Source organism: Saccopteryx leptura, chromosome 3 (genome assembly GCF_036850995.1).
Source record: "Saccopteryx leptura isolate mSacLep1 chromosome 3, mSacLep1_pri_phased_curated, whole genome shotgun sequence".
Lineage (NCBI taxonomy): Eukaryota > Metazoa > Chordata > Mammalia > Chiroptera > Emballonuridae > Saccopteryx > Saccopteryx leptura.
Genome location: NC_089505.1, coordinates 111,530,666 through 111,551,880, shown reverse-complemented (window position 1 = coordinate 111,551,880; position 21,215 = coordinate 111,530,666). Strand labels below are relative to the sequence as shown.

At 45.2% G+C, this 21,215-nt stretch overlaps 1 long non-coding RNA gene across 1 annotated transcript in view; it reads right to left on the bottom strand.

Moving 5' to 3' along the window:
• The window catches only part of LOC136397603 (uncharacterized), a 32,327-nt gene extending 16,988 nt beyond the window's left edge, over nt 1-15,339 (bottom strand). Inside the window, exon 1 of the long non-coding RNA XR_010749885.1 lies at nt 15,097-15,339. This is a non-coding gene — a long non-coding RNA (uncharacterized lncRNA). The remainder of the gene's footprint in view (nt 1-15,096) is intronic.
• Nucleotides 15,340-21,215: the final 5,876 nt, after the last annotated feature.

The following is a 21,215-nucleotide window of genomic DNA, read 5'->3' as shown; positions in this document are numbered from 1 at the left end:
GCATGTCTCTGCCCCCTGGAAAGTAACAACTAATTGGATAGATCAACTATGCTCCTAATACATTGGAATCAGTGCTAACAGGAGGGGTCAGAAGCCCAAAAAGGGGCTGGAACCCAGACTGGAGAGACCAGAGAGGCCTCCCAGATGTCCAGGCTGGGACTAAAAGGTTAACAGGTGTCTTAGTTTCTTGGGGGTGCTATAACAAATTAGCACAATCTGGGTAGCTAACAGCAGCAAAAACGTATTCTCTCAAAGTTCGAGAGACCAAAGACCAAAGTCCAAAATCAAGGTTCCAGCAGGCCTGCACTCCCTCTGAAGGCTCTGGCAGATGATCTGATCCATTCCCTGCCTTCCCCAGCTGCTGGGGGTGTTGGCGTTCCTGCATCACTTCAAATCTCTGCCTCCATTTCACATGGCCTTCTCTTCTCCTCCAGGTAATATGTCTTCTCCTCTTCTGTCTCTTATAAGGACCCTTGTCATTGGATTTAGGATCTGCCGCAGCAATCCACGATGATTTGCTCTCAAGATTCTTAATTACATCTGCAAAGACCCTTTTCCCAAATAAGATCACAGTCACTCCTTTTCCAAATAAGATCACAGTCACAAGTTCTGGGGGGTTAGGATGTAGACATCTCTTCTTAAGGCACACCACTCAACTCACTACAGTGGCAGGATGCCAGGCAAAGGGGAGCAAGACGTGGCCCCAAAGGACAGAATGCCCTGCAGACAACGTGAACTGCCATGCAAGAAGAAATCGGGGTGGGCACAGTCAAGACAGAGACAAGTAGCCTGAGTTCCAGGATGCAGAGCAGACACTGGGTTCTGTCGCCAAAATCAGCAGGGAACCCCTACCCAGACTGTGTATAAGAGGTGAGGTCGGAGGCCCTAGACTGGTGGCTCAGTGGATAGAGGGTCAGCTCAGTGTATGGGCGTCCCTGGTTCAATTCCTGGTCCGGGCACACAGGAAAAGCAACCATCTGCTTCTCTCCCTTCCCCCCCCCCCACCCCCCGCCCATGCCCATCCCCTTCTCTCTTCCTTTCCCTCCTGCGGCCAGTGGCTCAACTGGTTCAAGTGTGGCCCCAGGCACTGAGGATAGTTCCATTGGAGCGCATCAGCCTCAGGAACTAAAAATAGCTCAGTACTAGAGCATCAGCCCCAGATGGGGTTGCTGGGTGGATCCCGGTCAGGGTACACATGGGAGTCTGCCTCACTATCTCCCTTCCTCTCACTTAGAAGAAAAAAAAAAGAGGTGGGGTTAGAGAGGGCTGCCATTTGGTAAGCACATGAGTGCCCAAGGGACTTTTTTAGACACCAAGATTGCCAGTTTTAGGGCAACAGGCTAACTCTAGACTCCTCTCCTTTCCCTGATCCTGGAATGGAATTGGACCTCTGCTGCCTTCTTGGCACAGAGCTTGTAGTCTGGCTCGGGCATTGGAAGCCTGGTGGCTCTGATGCCTTCTGTCCAGGCCGCCCTCCAAGCCTCCACAGAGCAGCTCCTCCTCTGCATCCACCAGGCACCAGCTCCACAGGTGTCACCATCCAGCCACCCTTCCGGTTCTATTGAAATGAGCACAGGTCGGCACTCAACATGTTTATGTATAGAGTAGACTCCTGCACTAATATTGTACTTGCATTGTAAGACAGAATTTCTAAGTTATCCAGATTAAAAATGATAAGATAAAGATAAAATAGTTTGAATTATTTGATTTGATCATATTAATGGTACAAAGTATTTTTGCACTCACTAAAAATTTTAATGAGATCCATGTGATCAAAAATGTTTTATTTTTAAAAAGCAAAGCTTTATGATACAGCGGCTCAAAGGTATGGTTCTTAATTCAAATTATTTTGATACTTGGTTTCAATGGCTGTTCTAGCCGGGTGGCTGGGGGTGGGGGGAGATACCATGCAACGATGCATTGATCCAAATGGGAAAACAGCCAGGCTGACTGAGCTTACTAAACCTCCACAGTTATTTTTCATTCCCATCCACCAATTATGCAAAGTTTTTTGTTGAAATTCAGCAAGTAAATTTGCATCTTCCCTGATGTCAATCAGGGGTTCTTGCAAACTAATCAAAAGGTGTTGCATTTTTATATTTTTAGCAAACAGGTTCTGAAACACTTTGAAAAAAATTGTTTAAACAGGTTAAAAAGTGCTTGTTTCCAAGTTTTTAAAGTTTACATACACACAAATTGTTACAGCTGGTAAGGGCACATCACTTTCTATTACAAAAATCATGAAACAGTGGAAACATTTCTAACTGTTTTTAAAATGCTCTCTCCAGCCCTAGCCAGTTGGCCCAGTGGATAGAGCATTGGCCTGACATATGGATGTCCTGGGTTTGATTCCTGGTAAGGGCACACCAGAGAAGCGACCATCTGCTTATCTTCTCCTGTTTCTCCCCCTTTATTCCCTCTTCCCTTCCCTCAGCCAGTGGCTTGATTGGTTCGAGTGTCAGCTCCAGGGGCTGAAGATGGCTTGGTTGGTCCCAACACATCAGTCTCAGGCACTAAAAATAGCTCAGTTGATTTGAGCATCAGCCCAAGACAGGGTTGCTGGGTGGATCCAGGTCAGGGCATATGCAGGAGTCTATCTCATTATCTCCCCTCCTCTCATTTAAAAAATAATAAAATAAACTTATCTCTCCATAATACTGGTTTCTTTCAAATAGCAATTTATCCTTCAATTATTGTTTATATATCAAATAATATCAAATATACCTTGGAGGGACAGTGTGTGTGTGTGTGTGTGTGTGTGTGTGTGTGTGTGTGTGTGTTCAGAAAATATCTGTAGCCTAACTGTAATGTGAGATCCTGAATTGGAGTCTGGACCAAAAAAGGACATCAGTGGAAAAACTGGTGATATTCAAATAGAGACTGAAGTTTTGACAAATGTATCTTGGTCATGTATGAAGTTACATTATGGGGAACTGGGAAAGAGTACACCGGAGTTCTGCAGGGTCTCTGCAATGCCTCTGTAAATCAAAAATTATTTAAAATTTATTTTTTTTAAATGTTGGTGATATAGTATACTATATTGGCAGCCAGTTGTCATTATAGAAATAGTCGGCAAGTTTCAAAACTTCTCTTTTTTGTAAAAGAAACATGCATAACTCATCTTCGAGTCCCCACACCTCTCTAAAGTACTTCGCCACATGATAATCATCAAACCTCTATCTTATTACAAAATAAGCTGGCTCTCTATCCTTGTTGCAAAATACTGTAAGGATTCTACTCTGTATTAAAAGCCTTATTTTTATCATATAAACCACATCGACGACATCCTGCATCATCTTGTGCACGTCTGGCCCCGATTTCTTTGCTTCAGCAGCTAGTCTTTGAGTAAATTTCATGTTTGGAGTGATCTCTTTAACTTCAGCCTGAAATCCTTCATGTATTGCACTTAAAGTATCCACTCTATCAGTGGTTATTTTCATACCGTTTTCCCATAAAACATTCTTTTTATTAAATAAGTCATTGGATATTGAAACTATATCTTCTCCGGTACATCTCATAAAAAAAAGTAATTCTTTGTGTATTTCATTATTGAAACCCAAATCTAGCACATACTATAAACTGAGACATGTTAGGAGCACCTGTACTTTCACCTAATCACAGAGCCAATCTCCCACTCTGTGTGATTTGTTCTGATGCTTATTCTTCCACATCTTCAGCAGTACTCTGCCTCTTCTGACCATGCTCACTGACAAAGCGATGCATTTTAGTTTGTCCAAGGCTGGTTTCCTGTGGGTTATTTCATCCATTTTGCCTGAGGGTGGAAGAATAAGTGTTTTCTTGAGGGTTTGTGGCTTTTTAACATTCACTGGTAAGAAAATCTCAGAAGAGGCATCTAAATACTTGTCACAAAGTATCAGAACTTATATAAAGAACCAGAGGGTGCATCACATAACTTTTAGACATCTCTGAAAAGAATCACAAGTTTTCTTTGTGTTCTGGGTCTTTGTTTTCAAGGCTGTTACTGTATCAGTAAGGAGAGGCAAGGCTAAGCTATGGTAACAAGTGCTTCAATGTCTGTAGCTGAAAGCAATACAGGTTTATTGCCTGCCACAGGCACATCAGTGATCAACCAGGGCTCCGAGCCACAGTGTCCTCACTCTGGGACCCAGACTGACCAAATAGCTTCTTTTCAGAACATTCCCAGCCCTTGTGGCAAAAGAATAAGAGAGCGTAATGAATTGCCCACTGACTCTAACGGCTTCTGCCTGGAAGTGACATTCATCACCTCTGTTCACATTTCAATGGCCAGAACAAGCCACACAGCCACACAGCTCCCACCAAGCCAGGAAGTTGTGTGCCCAAGAAGAGAATCACAACTATCTGGTGCTTTTCACCAATATATCCACAGTTGCTTATTGCAGATACTTCCCACTCTCATTAACCAATATCTCAAGGTTTATCATGAATGGCCATGTGTGTAAGTCCACATAGAAAACTCTTCCTAAACTTTTCCTTCTTTTTTGTCAAATTTCTTATTGGATCTGATTAAATTATCAATGACTCAAAACTTTCTTTCTCAAGTAGAAATAGCAGCCTTTCCACTTTTTAGCTACTTCCTTGTGTTTTCATTTTTACATATTACCTCCAATCCATGGTATCTTTGCAAAAAACATTTAAAGCTACATGCTCATTTTGTGAGGATGACTTTAGTTAAAATTGAATTCTCTCATAAAAGGACATATACAAAACATTCTTAGTGGCACTGCTTGTTATATCCAAGAACTGGAAGCCCCCAAAATGTCTACTAACAGGAGACTGGATATGTGCATGCAGTGGAAGTTTACACACAGTGAGAATAAATGGACTCCAACAACAACATGTCATGAAGAAACCTCACGAGTGATGCTGGATAAAGGAATTCAAATATATTACTTTATGCATACAAATCTCAAAAACATGTCAAAGTAATATGCAATGCTAAAAGTCAGGATAAGGGCTACCGAAGGTGGTGACTAGACGGAAGTACAAAGGCCCCTGGAGTGCTGGCCTTTTCATCTCCCCTAATCTGGATTCTGGCTATGGGGACATGCTTACTTCATCATAGTCCACTGATGTGTATCCTTCTCACTTGTAAACTTCTTTGTATATAAATTATACTTCAATTAAAAGTTTACTTACAAGCAAAGTCAATGGCATAATATATAAATCTCTTAACTGGCCACACAGAAACTGGAAATATATAGCCAGAAGTGACAAATGAGGCCAGGCACCACCTTTAACCCCTTGGCTGTGGGACTCCGCTCCTTCCTCAATGGACTGTGCCCTCTCCACACCCCACAACTTGTGGGCATAAGGCAGGACACCAGTGTCAATCTATATATTAACCATTAGTAAAGATGAACTTGGCTCTTGTTCTTAAATAAGTCAACATAAATTGCAGTTCTAATATTTTTTTTCTTCTTCCTTTTCAAGAATTATCTTGAAACTCCCACTTTGGAGGCAGCTGTTCCTTGGTTCTAAGGCCGTATCAAGACCATGGACAGGGTCTACAGAGCCCGGTGGTTGACAGGCATGCAACTCTAAAACATCAGATTTCCACCCACACCCCTACCCCCAGTCAGCATGCCATGAAGGCCCCATCCTCCTCAGTAAGTGTTTCAGAGGCTTATTTATGCACAGATGCTCTGATAATTTTAAATATGGGTAAACATGGCCTTCAATAATGCAAAACTAGAGGTTCTCATTAAACAAAATACACACACACACTGGTAAATCTCTAGTATCCCATCTGATCATGAAATAAATGCTCTATTGAAGCAAATATCCTGCACGCTAGAGCCTATATACATGGATTAATAATTGTAAAGAAAGCAGAGTAGCATGAAATGAACTTTGCTCTAATAGTACACTAACTGGGGAAAGGTGGTGGGGGAATGTACTTTGAATGATTCAGAAGATACTTCGGAGACTCATAATACTTCAAAACACAATTCATAGGAAATTGAGTTAGCACTTGAACTCATGCCTTTCAAGCTCCAAAGCTCATTTTTTTGTCTACATTATACATCTGTTAAATAATACAATTGTTAAAAATAGACATTTCAGGGGACTGCAAAGAAGGAGAATGAAGTAATTATACAAGTAAATCTAGGCGGGTATGGGTCTTGTTTCCGTTGGGTTTTCTTCCAAAACAGACCTGGAGCCAAGGCTTTGAGTGCAAGGAGTTTATTTGAGAGGTGATCCCAGGGAGCATGCAAGCAAGGGGAAACTCAAGAAGGGAAGAGAATCAATAAAGATGTATCCATGAGTGGGTTACTGTTGTGAGCAACTGGGGTCAATCATTCTGGGGGATCCTCTATGAGGCTGGGGTCAATCATCCTGGGGGATCCTCTGTGAGGCTGGTGTCAATCATCCTGGGGGATCCTCTATGAGGCTGGGGTCAATCATCCTGGGGGATCCTCTATGAGGCTGGGGTCAATCATCCTGGGGGATCCTCTGTGAGGCTATCAAACATACTTCAGAATTCTCCTTTCATTGGGGAAGGAAAGCTGATAAAAATATGCTGATAATGGCCCCCCAGTGATGTCCACATCCTAATCCTCAGAACATGTACACATGGTACCTTATGTAGCAAAAGGGGCTTTGCTGATATAATTAGTGATCTTGAGAGGAGGAAATATCCTGGGTTATCTTGGTGGGTCCAAAATAATCACAGTGTGCTTATAAGAAAGATACAGGAAAGTTATAGAAAGAGATTAGAAGGTATTATCCTGCTGGTTTGAGGATGGAAGAAGGGCCATAAGCCAAGGAAAACAAGTAGTTTCTAGAAGATGGAAAAGGTGAGTACACAGATTCTCCATAGAACCTCCAGAAGGAACATGGCTCTACCAATACCTTCATTTTAATCCTTAATAACCATTCAGATTCCTGACCTCCAGAATGGTAAAATAATAAATTTGCATTGGTTTAAACTGTTAAGTTTGTAGTAATGCACTATAACAGCAATAGTAAATGCATATATACTGTAGTTGATTATGTAACACATATAGTTGGTTATATAATGTATATAGTTGTTACTCTATGTATGTTAGCTTCTAATCCACCAACTCTTATCTTTCATTCATTGAAGGTTACAAAGCATGTTCCCACAGCCAAAGGATGTTTTCAGAGAGACATAGAAAACCATTGAGAACTGCCTGCACATGATTGAAAGTTGAATTTGAGTGTGAGCTTCCTGGCAACCACAGCAAAGAGAGAAAATATTGGGTTTAAGAAGTCTCAGAAAATGTTCTCCATAACTTTTATCCATCAGTGAATTCTTAAAGGGATTTATCACATAGGACTTTATGAGGATATTTACTAGATAATACTTTCAGTGACAGTTTAAAAGAAGCTGTAGAACTTTATTTCAGGTGTCTGTTTCCCAATCAGTCCTATATAAAAGTAAAAGGCAGATCATCCCAACCTAGTTCAGGTAAATCATCCTTGTGGTGACAAGGTTTTTGGCCTTCTCCTTAAAGTAGAACTTCCAGCATGTTCAGAAACTAATGTCAGTGATCCTCTTATTCTCTCTCTCAAATATCAGCTGTCTTCTTGATTTGGGGAAGAAGCTAGGCAAAGAGAGCTAGTTTGTTCAAGGCTGAGGCCCGGGAGGGCAGATGCTCTGGCATCTGTAGGATGCCCACAAGCAAGAGATAGATTTGTCTCAGTCAGATGGTCTCAAAGTTGGCACTTTGCCATGGGATTTGAGCTGTCTGGCTTGCTGTCATTCCCAACAGGAGTCCTACAATCAGTAGTGTTGGGTTGCAAGGAATAGAACCTTCATCAAGCTTTCTCAAGCAAAAATGAAAAGTACATTATAAGGAAGCAGAGGTTTCATGGGATTCAAAAACAGAAAACAAAATTCAACCCAGGTTTTATGGAAATAGGAGAGCACAGGGACCAGGCCACTTTCCCCTCACCTCTTTTCTGGGCTCAGGTGTCCTCTCTCCTCTCTGCTTCTCTGAGACTCTCTGCTCTCCTCCCCAGCCCTGGTTCTAACTCACAACCCTGCAGTTTCCCTCACCATTAACTGCTCCATGACCTCAAGGTCTGATTTCAATTTCCCAGTAGAGAAATGTGGCCCAGCTCATTGTCTGGGGAAACACCTACAAGGCACGAGTCACTAGAAGCCAATAGAGATACCACTGTGGGTGAGAGTGGGGTAACCCAGGCTAATCAGCCAAGGGAAGGAGAAGATGATGAGGATTAGGGGCCAGGCAACATGCCCTGCTGCCCACATGAAGCCAGCCATCAAGTATGCAGAGTTGAAAATCTCCCCCAAAATGAAGGTGGCTCCGCTCAAGGATCCCAAGGAGAGTTTGACAGGCCCCAACAATAAGCCCTGAAAAGTGAGTGTGGTTGAATGATTACAAAAGGTCCTCCATCCTGGGCTCCTCTCTGTACCAATACCCTTGCAATATAACCTTGCAGCTCCCTCCATCAAGAAGTGGAGTGTATTTTCTCACTTCTGGAAAGTGATTTGGCCTTGACTTGCTTTGGCCAATAGAATATAGCAGAAAGGATAGTGTTAACAGCTTTAAGCTTAGGCCCCAAGAGGCTTACATCTCTCTCTCTCTCCCTCCCTCCCTCTCTCTCCTTTCCTCTTCTCTCCTCTCCCTCCACCTTGCCATTCCTCTCACAATTCTGATGCTGCTATGTGATCAAGCCTGCTGGAGAAATTTGAGAGATACATGCTAAAAGCACCCATTTGGGCCAATTCCTCCCACTAAAGCCATCCAGACCAGCCAGTTGGCCACAAATGCATGAGTGTGTTCAGCTAAAACCAGTCAGGCCTGGCTCAGATGAGAACCATCCACTTGACCTGTAAACTTGTGAGCAATAATAAATGTGCGTTACTTTAAACAAAGCTATGAAATATTTTGTTATGCAGCAATAGCTAACTGATACAGCAAGTCAGGACTTGAGTCCCCAAACTCGTCCAGGGTACTGTGATTAGGAAGAAGTTGCCAGTTAGGCTCCAGTGGACAACATCTGTCCCTAAATTTATTCCTCTTCCCCTGTTGCCCCAAGCACAGCCAGGCTGCAGGAGCTGGCAGCATCCCCATACAGAAGAATCAACCACTCCTTCCTTCCCCCACCCCCTGTTACCATCACATTCTTGTCCATGTCTCTGAGTCTCATTTTTATGTCCCATCTATGTATGGGTTCATATAGTTCTTAGTTTTTTCTGACTTACTTATTTCACTCCGTATAATGTTATCAAGGTCCCTCCATGTTATTGTAAATGATCCAATGTCATCATTTCTTATGGCTGAGTAGTATTCCATAGTATATATGTACCAAAGCTTTTTAATCTACTCATCCACTGACGGACACTTGGGCTGTTTCCAGATCTTCACTATTGTGAACAATGCTGCCATAAACATGGGGGTGCATTTCTCCTTTTGGAACAGTGCTATGGTGTTCTTAGGGTATATTCCTAAAAGCTGGGTCAAAAGGCAGTTCAATTTTTAATTTCTTGAGGAATCTCCATACTGTTTTCCACAGTGGCTGCACCAGTCTACATTCCCACCAGCAGTGCAGGAGGGTTCCCTTTTCTCCACATCCTCGCCAGCACTTATTCTGTGTTGTTTTGTTGATGAGCACCATTCTGACTGGTGTGAGGTGATATCTCATTGTGGTTTTAATTTGCATTTCTCTAATGATTAGTGATGTTGAGCATTTTTTCATATGCCTATTGGCCATCTGTATGTCCTCTTTGGAGAAGTGTCTATTCATTTCTTTTGCCCATTTTTTGATTGGATTGTTTGTCTTCCTGGTGTTGAGTTTTACAAGGAAGGAGAGGGAGGGGTGGGGGGAGGGGAGGGGCACAAAGAAAACCAGATAGAAGGTGACGGCAGATAATTTGACTTTGGGTGAGGGGTATGCAACATAATCAAATGTCAAAATAATCTGGAGAAGTTTTTTCTGAACATACGTACCCTGATTTATCAATGCCACCCCATTAAAATTAATAAAAAATAAATAAATAAATTTAAAAAAAAGAATCAACCAGCCTATACATGGACTATGTGAAACTGACCTTTTGAGATTTACAGACACTGGTCAAAGAGACTTCTGCTCAGACAGCTTAGCTCCTCAGCAGAGGTAAGATTAGCAAACAAGAGTAGCTATACTTCAAAACCATGATCAGAGAGAAAGAGAGAGAGTTCTCTGTTTGCTCCAGCAGGATGGAAGTCTGGGTCACCTAAATGCCAAATCAAATCAGAGTCCGGTAAGCAGGAAGAAGACTGAAGCACCAGCCTGGATTATGCCTGTCTGTGGATGGAAGGCTGATCTCTTGAGAGATTATTTCTCCTTGCTCTGATTCTCAAGTATTTGAATCTGGGACAGCTAAACATTAAATATCAGACTAGAGCCAGGGCTACATAGTACAGAATTTTGCTGCTTATGAAAGCATTTGGGGAGGTTTGGTTTGTTTATTTGTTTTTTCCTAAGTATATCTGGAGATTTGATAGGCTTCTTAGAAAATCTATGACTTAAACAGGGTAAGAACTCCAACCGCAGAGAGAATGCTGGATGCAACGTTGCCTGTCTACACCAGTATTCCTGTGGGTCTGTAACTGTGTATTACTCTATTTACATGTTATTGTACTTACATGCTACAATTCCTATAAGAAATCGTAACCATATTATAGGATCTATGTATTACTGTAGTTATCTATCCCTCACAGGAATGTCACTTAGTTGTGACTTATGGTATCTATTTTTACTGTATCTAACTTAATGTGTCTATATATTACTATGACATATATATTACTATGACTATGTTGTGTGATACTGCATCTTGATAATGTAGCTCTGATACCTTATTTGTTACCTACCTTAGTTTAGCTACAAGTTATTATGTGTATATGTAACTGTGGCTGGGTGTTACTGCAATTGCATTACTACATCTGTATTTTACTCTATCTGTGTAACTGACTTCTATGTGTAGGGCTCTAATTGTATTACTATATCTATGTGTTACTGCATTAATATTATTGCATTTAGGTGTTACTGCATTTATTACTGAACTCATGCTTTACCATGACTAAGTATAACTATGAATTTGCATTTACTCCAATAATAAAATAATAGCTACCATTTGTTATGCACTTTCTATGTGTCGGGCTCTTTTCTGCTGCATACTTCCCATACAGTTATCTCACTAAATCATACAACAGCCCTGCAATGTAGGTATTACTATACCCATACCCATTTTATGGATAAGGAAACTGAGGTGAAAGGAGCTTAAGATATTTACCCGAAGATGATATTTGCAAGCAACAACTCTGATAAGGGGTTAATATCCAAAATAAATAAAGAACTCACAAAGCTCAGCAACAAACAAGCAAATAATCCAGCCTGACCAGGCAGTGGTGCGGTGGATAGAGCAATGGACTGGGTTGCAGAGGACCCAGGTTCGAAACCCCAAGGTTGCTAGCTTGAGTGCAGGTTCACCAGCTTGAGCACAGGGTCTCTGACTTGAGCATAGGATCATAGACATGACCTCATGGTCGCTGGCTTGAGCCCAAAGGTTGCTGGCTTGAAGCCCAAGGTCACTGGCTTGAGCCAAAGGTTGCTGGTTTGAGCAAAGGGTCACTCACTGTGCTATAGCCCCTGGTCAAGGCACATATGAGAGAGCAATCAGTGAACAACTAATGAACTGCAACAAAGAACTAATGCTTCTCCCTTCCTATCTGTCCATCCCTATCTGTCCCTCTCTCTGTCTCTCTCTTTGTTTCTGTCACAAAAAAAGCAAACAATCCAATTAAAATATGGGGAGAGGACCTGAACAGACACTTCTCCCAAGAATACATACAAATGACCAACAGATATATGAAAAAATGCTCATCTTCACCAGCTATTAGAGAAATGCAAATCAAAACTATAATGAGATACCACCTCACATCTGTTAGACTAGCTATTATCAGTAAGACAGGTAATAAAAGGAATCCTCATTCACTGCTGGTGGGAATGTAAACTGGTACAGCCATTATGGAAGAAAGTGTGGTGGTTCCTCAAAAATTTAAGAATAGAACTACCATATGACCCAGCAATCCCTCTATTGGGTATCTACCCAAAAAACTCGAAAACATTGGTACATAAAGACACATACACCCCTATGTTTATTGCAACATTATTCACAAGAGCCAAGACATGGAAATAACCAAGTGTCCTTCAGTAGAGGATTAGATAAAGATGTGGTATGTATATACAATGGAATACTACTCAGCCATAAGAAATGATGACATATTGCCATTTACAACAACATGGATGGACCTTAAGAACATTATACTGAGTAAAATAAGTAACTCAGAAAAGCTAAGAACTATATGATTTCACACATAGGTGGGATATAAAACTAAGATTCATGGACATAGATAAAAGTGAAGTGGTTACCAGGGAGAGGAGGTTGTGGGAGAGGGGCTGGGGAACGGGAGTAAAGAGGGACAGGTATGCGGTGACAGAGAAGGATTTGACTTTGGCTGATAGGCATACAACACAATTAACAGGTCAAATGCTATAGAGATATTTACATGAAACCTATGTACTCTTATGAATCAATGTCACCCCATTAAATTAAATCTTCTAAATAAAACACCCACAAAAAGATAGCTGTCCAAGATCACACAACCAGTGTGTGGCAGGGGAGGCCAGGGAAAGAAACTTGAACCCAGTTCTATCTGACTACTATAGCTATTTGGACAGCAGCTCTTTAATTCTATAGACTGTGTCCTGTACTTGTATGTTTAGGGTCCAAGTACAGAAAATGGTTCATTGTCTAAAGATATGAAAAGATTCTTGGTGGGTGTAGCTACAGAATAAAGTTTTTTAAACGATCAACTTCATTTTATGACATTTTTGTTGAGTTAGGAGTTCCTGAATTCAGAAACAATTAAATTACTAAAAGAATTTTGATTGAGTTAGCAGACAATAAATTTAAAGAACAATGGAATTCATTCTTTTAACTTTCAGTGAATTTATAAAGAGAGAGACGGTTAGATGAGCTTAAATGTTGATGAGCTCTGTGCTTATGAACTTTATCGATTCTAAAATTGCCTGCAGGCTGGGAAACCCCAGGGCTTGTGACAGATGTCATTCAACAAAACTACCACCACTGGGAACGAGGCCCCTTACTCACACTCTTCTTCTTTCACCTGCTCCAAATCTTGCGACCTGCAATGACCCCAGGCTTCCACGGAACCTCCAGAAATTCCCCTCAACTCTCAGAGCTTCCCATCTCAAAGCTGCAGCCCCAACCACAGCCAATTCCTCTTGGCCTCGGCTTCCTGCCCAATTCCAATGGCCAGTAGTGAGTTCTGTTCAGAGGAGGCCAATACCGCCAGGGTCTTGAGTGGGGGTCTAGAGGAGGAAGTTCCCAGAGAGGCCTCTAATGTCCCAGCCCCACTAGCCCTGCTCTGGGCAGAGCCAGCCCCAGGCACACCGGTCAGTGCCTTCCCCTCTGGCCCCATGTAACTCTCCCAGGCCTGCCTGCCCCATGGAATCCCATGATGCCCGCTAGCCTGACCCCCTCCCAGGCTTCTCATCACTTGCTCACATGCTTCCCAGCCCCCCATGGGTTCCACTTCCTAGAGCCAAAGCATTTCTTCCCTACCAGCTGTATTTATGGGCAAATGGGAAAGAGCTTTAGAAGACCTCTTCCCCCTGGGTTTGCCCAGACAAAGCACATACAAGAAGTAATGACTACGAATTAGTGCTTCCCACCTCTCACTACCCCCTTCTCTCTCTAAAATAAAAACTTTTTAAATTAAAAAAAAACTTAGAAGACCCCTTCCCCCATCAAACCTGAATAATATTGAAGCATAAGGACAGGGGCTTTCTGGGACTAATGCCTAGATTATGTCCAGACTGTTAATGAGTCTAATTAGGGACACTCATAGCACTAAACAGCTTTAGATCAAGAAGCTAGACCCCAGACCTGGCTGGTTGGCTCAATGGTACAATAGAGCATCGGCCTGATGTATGGACGTCCTGGGCTTGATTCCTGGGCGGGGCACACAGAAAAAATGATCATCTGCTTCTTTATCCCTTCCCTCCCCCTTTTCTCTCTCTTTCTTTCTTCCCCTTCCAAAGCCAAGGCTCAATTAATTTGAGTGCATCAGCCCCAGGCACTGAGGATGGCTCCATGAAGCCTCGGTCTCAGGTGCTGAAAATAGCTTGGTTGTGAGCATGACCCTAGAAGGGCAGAGCATCAGCCCCAGATGGGGGTTGCCAGGAGGATTTTGATCAGGATGCATATGGGAGTCTGTCTCTCTATCTCCCCTCCACTCACTTGGGAAAAAAGCGAGGAAAAGAAGTTGGACCTTTTAGAATCCAAAAAACCAGCTTAGGGATGGTAAAAATAAGACTCACAGAGCTCCACTCCTCCACCCTGTGCCCATTGCCATCATCACTAATCAGCCACAGACACCGTTTCCTACAGACCCGGGACACAACTCTGGGGTCCTCAGTTCAGTCCCTAGCTACCACCAGTGGTGTATGCAATAAAACCCACTTCTCTTCTAGACCCACTCCTTCATTGTGCAAATGGAGAAACTGAGGCCCAGAAGAAAAGCAAATTGGCCAGGTTCACACAAGTCAGAAGCAAAACCAGGATAAGAAGTCAGAATTCCTGGCCTCCAGTTCCAGCCATGAAGGCAGAAGCGGGGAGGTTTGAGTCTCAAGCCTAAGGGGACCCCAAAACACTGGCCAAAGAGGAGCCAGTGTAAGCTCTGCTTCTCCATCCCATAATTTCCATAGCAACCCTCTGGTCCCTGGTTTGGGGTGGGAGAAGAAGTAAGGTTTCTGAAGTATTAATATTTCCGTTTCAATAGAAAAAGACCTAAACCAAGCCTTTACCTACACTAGCTCACCCGTTCCCATAATAACCTATGAGGAGGTACTACTATAATCCCTACTTTACAAATGAGGAAAACAAGGCACAGAGACGGTGAGTGGCTTGTCCAAGCTCACACAGCTGTCAGGTGCCAGTGTTGGAGCAGTCTAGCTCCAGAGTGGATGGACTTACACACTCATGCTAGCAGATTGTACACACACACATGTGCACACACACATACTCACACCCACCTCTGCCAACAGTGCATGTGAGTGCTCAGTTCCCTGGCAACACCATAGAGTATCACATCTTTCAACGTTGCCCGTCAGCAGGTGAGGAGTGGCCGTCCATGGAGAATTGGTCCTGGTCTGCTCAACCCGGGCTCAGCTGAGCCAAGAGCCCCACCAGGGGTACCCTTTCAAGTTGTGGGTCAACTGCGAGGGGGAAGGGGAAGGACCCCCTCCTCCAGTGGGGGTTTCTGCCTCTGCAGAGGAAGGCCAGTCTGTCAGAGACCTGAGCCAGAAACAATAGATCATCCCTTCACTGGGATTAATGAGGCTTCCCCGTGTTTGTGGAGAGGTGATTAAGGAGCTTGTACCTGCCTCGGCTCCTGTCAAAAGAACAAAAGGCTCAGCAGTTGCTTTTTTCAGAGGCTTTGGGCAGGAGCAAAGGGGCTCAGGGGTCTGCACTTGGCTCTTCTTTGTGCTTTTCTATGTAGGCACTAAATACAGGGCATTTGCCCTCCTTCCCCAATGTCGAGCCCCTCCCCATAGCTACCCATACCCTCCACATATGATTGAGCCCCTGACACATACCAGTCACCATGTCAGGCACTGTGGATGCAGGAACAACCACGACAGAGACAGCCCCTGCCCATAGTCTGCCAGATCAACACTAAACAACTAAGAAGACGATGATTTATTAAGTTGCACATGTGATAAAGTGTTACCCAGGAGAAGAACTGAGAAGCATAAATGCATGTGATGGGAGCCTACCTCTCTAGCTGGTCAGAGAAGGTTCCTGGGAGATGGTGGGTAGGAGGAGAGCCAGGGTCTCAGCTGGTCCCCTAGGAAAGTCAGTTTGACAGGACTTGGCAACTGATTGATTACATATTGGAGATAAGATGGGATGTCTGGCCCAGGGAGTTTGAGGGATGCTCCACTAACCTGTGTCCAGAGCACAGATGGCAGAGTAGGTTTGGAGAAGGCAAGAGGATGTGCCCAGCGGGCAGTTGGCTGGATGGGCCTGGGACACAGGAGCTAGGTCGGGGCTGAGGAGGTAGGTTAGGAAGACAGTGTAGAGGTCATACATGTAGTAGTCAATGTTGTGCGGTCAGATGCCACTGCCAAGGAGGGAGACAAAAGGGGGCCAAGGACTGACCCCTGAGGGGAGCTGCAGGGACCAAAGAGAGGGGCTGACAAGGGGAGGGGAGAGTGTGTAAAAAGTAGATGTTGCAAAACAGGGGAAGCGAAAATTTGCAGAAAGCAAAGGAGCTGACAGTGTCAGATGCTGCCATGTGATCTAGTAAGATTAGTACTGAGCTGTGTCATTGGACTTGGTAAGTGGGTCACTGGTGGCTTTGGCAAGAGTGGTTTCAGCGGACACAGCAGCCAGAAGGGAGCAGGTGAGGAGAGTATGGAGGTGAGGAAGTAGGGGATGTGACTGAGCCTTTAAGAGCGTTGCTGCAAAGGGAAGGTGAGAAGTGGCGCAATGGCTCAGGAAGCACCTGGACGGCTTTTCAGCGGGAAAAGCTTGAGCAAATGTGCTGGCTGAGGGTCCATCCAGAGCTGGAGAAAGGAGGGAGATGCTGAGGGAATGAACAAACAAATGACTAAAAACATAAAGAGCTAAGTGATGGAGGCGGGTCTTGGAGCTGGTTGGAGGGACTATGACCCAAGGCACTCACGGAGAGAGCGGACTGACCAAGAGATGGACCCTTCCCTCTGCACATGGTGGGGTGAGAAGACTGAGGGGAATGGGGGGAGGTAGAGGGAGCCCATGTCTGATGACCTTGATCTACAGGACAGGTCAAGTTGATGTTGTTTGAAGAGTATGACAGTGAGAGAGGAAGGGGGAGGTGGAAAGGCTGGTGAGCAGCTGGGGGTGGGGGTGGGTAACAGGCAGACAGACAGACCTGGGTATATGATGACACAGGGCAGTGAGGGCCCAGCTGATGCTGCAACCCGTTCTCATTACCCACAACCACAGTAACCCCCATTTTTTGAGTGCCTCTGTGCAAGTCATTTCATTCTCATAAGAATCCCGTGAGGGAGGAAGACCACATTATCCCTGTGTAGAAACAAAGTAAGACTAAGAGAAATTGAGTAACTTGTCCCAACTCAGCTGCTAAACAGCAGAGCTGAGATTTGAATGTGAGTCGGTTAGATGCCGAACCCCGTACTCTTTTCACTGACCTGTGAGCCAAACCCTGTAATTATCCTCAGCAGCACTGGCAGCCAGGAATAGGAGTGGAGACAGGTGTGGAGTCTGCTCAGGGCTCGGGACTGTGCTGGCTAGTGATGTCATGGAGCCAGGAGACCAGAGAGGTGGGGAGATCAGGAGAAAATGGCTGCCCAGAGGTCTGGGCCAGTGAGGAGGTAGGGCAGTGCTGGTGGACTACACAGGACTCTGAGGACAGAGAAGAGCAAAGGGCCTGTGGCCATATGGAGTGTGGGGGGAAGGGAGAGAGGAAGAATTAGTCAACACCAAATAGCTTGGAGACAGGATCAGAGAAGTCACACAGTGAAACTGGGATATTGGACTTAACCCAAAGGGAAGGAATTTAGCCATGGTGGCTCTAAAAGACTTTCTCTGTGATGTTGGTCAACTGGCTTAAATTCTCTGGGCCTGATTTTCTCCCATCTATACAATGGGATCAATAGCCTCCATCTATACCCTATACCAGTGGTCAGCAAACTGCAGCTCACAAGCCACATGTGATTCTTTGGCCCCTTGAATGTGGGCTCAAAGGCCAGCTTAGGAGTACCCTAATTAAGTTAACAACAATGTACCTACCTATATAGTTTAAGTTTAAAATATTTGGCTCTCAAAAAAAATTTCAGTTGTTGTACTATTGATATTTGGCTCTGTTGACTAATGAGTTTGCTGACCACTGCCCTATACCTATAAAGCAAAAGGTCTTAAAGGCTTCCCATCCAAACTCCCTACCATGCCTTGACAGATGCTACATAAACTGGCCCTGCCCACCTCTCCAGTCTCATCCCAACCCACTGCCCCCATCACTCACTCTGCTTCAGTGTATCAGTACCACAATAATGCTGTGTAACAAACCAGCCCCAAACTCAATGGCCAAAAAGAAGTCTATGGGTTAGATGGGGTTTTGCTGATCTAGTCTGAGCTTGGCTGAGCTTGGCTCTAGGTCCTGACTTAAGTTCACATCTCTTATCCCTGTTTCTCATTCTTCTGGGGCATATCCTTCTCCTAGCACAGCAGAGTACAAGACCACAAGCCCAACCACACAAAGTACAATTCAAGCTTCTACTGGGGTCGTGTCTACTAACATCCCATTGACCAAAGCAAGTCACATGATCATGCCCTGAATTAAAACAACACAGAAATGTGCTCCTGCCACCATGAGGCCACTGCAAGTATGTGGATGCATCACAAAGCTACGAGGGGGATGAGGAATGGGACGACTGATTCTGTCTACCAGCTCCCATCGTCTCAAGATGCTTTTGGTCCCCGGGTCCAGCTCTTCCCTCTTCGAACCCTTATGCCAACTGTTCCCTCGGCCTGGAATACGCTCCCCCACCTCCCCCATTCATTTCATGGCTGGCTCCTGTTCATCTTTTCAGCCTTCACTTAAAATCAGAGCCGTCCAAATGTTCCCAGGGAGAGAATAAAATAGGATTTGGTGAACATGCGGCATTACCTCTGCCACAGCCCTCCAATGACACGGGACAGAGGCCCCCATCAGCTGAATAAGGCAGCCGCCAGAAGTGGACGGAGAAGGTGGTGAGGCCCCAGAGGAGGAGTCAGGGACAAGAAAACGGGACAATGAGAAACCAAGGAGAGCGAGCGGGGTGAGGTGACCAAGGGACACAGGGTGACAGATACAGGCTGGGGGAGGCACGGAGAGATACAGTAACCAAAAAGGTCACCAAGCAGGTGGCAGAGGCCGTTGCAGAGAATTAAGACCCGGAGAGAGGACAAGCGAGCGTCTCCTGTAAACGCGTGTTCGCGGTTCCCTCCCGTTATTTCATTGCCCTCGCCTCAGACACACAGGAGTGGAATCTGAAATCTAATTTGGCCTCTGTCAGCTCCGTAAATGGTGTTCTTTAGGGGTGATTCCCTGGTAAATGGACGGAAATTCTAAATTAGAAATCCACATTGGCTGTCTGGGACCGTTTGCCTGAACTCCGGACAGATCGTCACGTGAGTGCTAACGCGGGTGACAAATGGGAAGGCGCCGGGCTGCTTAGGCAGCGACTTCCGACAACCCAGCCGCTACCTCTGGCCCCCGAGATCTAATCAGCCCAGCCTGGCCCCTGATTGCTGCCGCAGCAGAGGAAATAACTGAGCCCTGGGAGGACGGGGACCTGGAACTAATTATTAGAGCCGAGGAGGGGAGGAATATGGCCTTCAAGGGGCCTGGGGTTCACACAAGGCAGCTTCTGCCTCTGTTCCTGGGGTTCCTCTGGCCCAGTCCTCACCTGCAGCCGGAAAGGAGTCTCCAACATGCAGATTGACCATGTCCCTCCCCTGCTCAAAAGTCTGCAGCAGAAGCCTCTCAGTGCTGTCACCACCTCTCCACCCACTTCTTTTGAAAGGTTTTATTTATTGATTTTAGCAAGAGGAGAGAGAGAAAGAAAGGATGGGGTGGGGGGGAGGAGCGGGAAGCATCAACTTGCTTCTCCTTTGTGCCTTGACCAGGCAAGCCCAGGGTCTCGAACCGGTGACCTCAGCATCCCAGGTGCCCGCTTTATCCACTGCCACCCCAAGCCAGTCTCCGCCCACTTCTGGTTGCAGCCTCACCTCCGTGGACAGTTCTCCACAGCTTGGATCCACCTGGCTCTGACAAGCCCCACCAAAGCAGTATTTCAGCCACTCCCCGCTTCTGCCCCAGGACCTTCTCAAACATTCTAGGGGCTCGAAATTTGAAATTCAAGAAAATTTGTGTTCCCAGGGGCATCCTTCAACCACTGGGGGTGGGAGGTGGTAGAGACAGCGCCAGTGCCTCAGCTCTTAGTCTTTCAGGAGGAGGATTCTGGGGCGTTCTCAGGAGGTCTGCTGGGGTCATGCTCCCGTTGCCCCCAGAAGCAACCTTGATATCTTCCTGTGACTTTGGCCTCTCCTCCTTCCCAGCCTCAGGGTCCCTGCACTCACTCCAATTTGCCAGGATCATCCCCCAGGTATAAAGCACAAGCCCTGGGTTCCTTGCCTCCGACTCTCCTTTGGGAGTTGTTCCAACTGTATTCCTCGGGACCCCCAGGCACCTTAGGATGTGTCTAGCTCCCCTCTCATCCGCATTCGGTTCAATGCTCTTTGTCACCCTCCTGAAATCTTTAATAAATTTTTGAACAAGGGACCCCATGTTTTCATTTTGCACTGTGCCCCACAAATCATATGGCTGTTAGTGATCAGCACTTTGCACTGAGCCTGGCACTCGGTAGGTGCTTAGCAAATACTGAACTAAATGAAATGGAGATGAGCTTGGGGTCTCCACCCTCCTTCTCTCCGTTCTTGCTCCTAGCTCCTTCCCTACTCTCTCCTCCTGACCTGGGACTTACAGGTTGCCAGGGTCTGGGGAAGACAGCCATAAAAGCAGCTCCCATGGTTTCTTCCCTGGGGCAGGAAGGAGTGGGGGAGGGTGGCTGTTGGTGGCCAAGGCCCCTGGACTAGAGCACACCCTTCACCAAATCAGGAAACTCCCTGTGGTCCCAGCAGCTCCCTCTGAGGAAACTGTGCGTTTTCACTTATAAATGTCATTACACAGTGTTTCATCATGTTTCAAAAGCCAAGTCTGAGATCTCTGGAATTGCCCTCTCTCTAAACCGTAATAACAGAGCAGTGGTCCACAGAGAAGAGGTTACTTGAGCCAAAACGCTACAAAGACATGAGGTTAATGGAGGACCTCAAACATGAGACGCAGGCTGGGGTTTTAGACAAGACCCATCTCCAGAGGTTGAGAAGTTTGGCCAAGAGAAGGGGTCAGGGTGAGGAAACGCTTTTCTTAATTGGAAAAAAGGACAGCCACGGGAAAACACAGCACACGTGCGGCCTGATCCTGCTCTAGCGTCTGGTTTTCACTATGAAGGGGAAAGACGAGGGCTGTGAACACAGACAAAGGGGGCCGGGGGCCTTTCCGGGGATTTGCAGAAAGCAATCATAGATAAGGCTCTTTCAATGG